Source organism: Palaemon carinicauda, chromosome 11, assembly GCF_036898095.1.
Source record: "Palaemon carinicauda isolate YSFRI2023 chromosome 11, ASM3689809v2, whole genome shotgun sequence".
In the NCBI taxonomy this organism is placed as follows: domain Eukaryota; kingdom Metazoa; phylum Arthropoda; class Malacostraca; order Decapoda; family Palaemonidae; genus Palaemon; species Palaemon carinicauda.
The window spans coordinates 82,501-83,893 of NC_090735.1; the positions used below are offsets into that span (position 1 = coordinate 82,501).

The 1,393-nt window shown below is 51.9% G+C and overlaps 1 protein-coding gene across 1 annotated transcript in view; it reads left to right on the forward strand.

The window, feature by feature from the left end:
* The window catches only part of LOC137649867 (basic proline-rich protein-like), a 56,952-nt gene that overhangs the window by 45,296 nt on the left and 10,263 nt on the right, over positions 1-1,393 (forward strand). The gene's annotated exons all lie outside the window — the stretch shown is intronic.

Sequence of the window (1,393 nt, forward strand, 5' to 3'; positions counted from 1 at the left end):
CTCCCCCCTACCTGCTGCACCTCAGTATTGGTTTGAGAGTTGCCTCCACGTCCGCCTCGGAAGTTCTTTCCTCTGCGAAAGGCTCTTCCCCTGCCTTTGTTCTGGTTAGAGCCACGGTGGTAGCCTCTACCTCTACCATAACTCTGGGAAGAGCTATGAGCCTCGTAGGACTGGTTAAAGGCAGGGGAAGTGGCGGAGGCACCAGAAAGCTGGCTCTTAGGTAGCAGAACGGTGACATAGTCATCCGAAGGAGCCCGAGAGGTGGAAGGCTGTGCAGGGACAACAGAAGATGGAGGAAGAGGGCAGCCGGAAGTTGGATGAAGCACTCTGTTGTTGCCTGAACTGGGTGGAGGTATATGGTCTAAGCTTCTTCCTACCCCGGGCTTGATAATTTGCGGGGTCATACTTGCGTTTAGGGGTCAAACCCCAACGGGCTTTAAGGCTCTGATTAACCCTAGTGGCCTCCGCCAAGACTTCCTCTACGAGATCCTCGGGGAAGAGATTCGAACCCCAACAGGAGGACCGGATGAGTTTATTAGGTTCATGCCCTAATCGTCGCCTCAGCTAGAACATGCTTGCGACATCTGCGTTTAGCAGTAGCGAAGTCATACAAGTCATAATATAAAGACTGTAACGTAGCCTTGTTGAGAGACTTAAAAATACTCTCCGTATCGTAAGTCAAGGCTATCGACTCCGTGGATGTGGCCAGGTTTAGAGTACGGCCCACACGTAGGCGGGAATCATATTCCTGTTTAATGAGGGATTCCGGAGAGACGGGGAAGCTTCTCACTAAACAAGACTGAGGCACAGTCTGCTGCAAGCTTGCCGGAGGTAAAGGTGGTATGGACGTTGTCCCAACACTCAATACCTGAGGGAAGAAGGAGGGAGATTGGATCCACCTCTCGGATGGGAGGCAAGGGCTTCTCCTCCAGAGCATATTGAAAGGCAAGCTCTGCCACCTTATTGACGCATGGAGTCAAGGTGTTCTTGTCCATTAGGAACATCGTAAAGGAGCTTTTTATAAGGCGTCAGCATGGTGTTAGTGCAGCCGATGTCATTCAAAAAATCTGGCCCAAACAGATTGGGCTTGCTCCTTCGGGAAGATGACCGTCTCTTTGGGGACCTTGTCTAATCGGACTAAAGCTTCCTCGGTAAGCTCTGGCATAACCATGAAATGGAAATGCCAGACCCGGAGGAAAGAATTCAAAGTCCTCTAGAGGACGAGTGCCAAGGCCCTCCAGAGTCAACATTCCGTCTGAGAACGGGGAATGAAGAGCCATCCGCCAGGGGGTTGTTCTTGGCAAACGGCGGGAGCTTAGAGGCATCCGGGATGAGAGAGCTTTGGACTCTCTCCGGAGCTCCTTGCTCTAAAGCCCCAATTCTCTGACCGAAG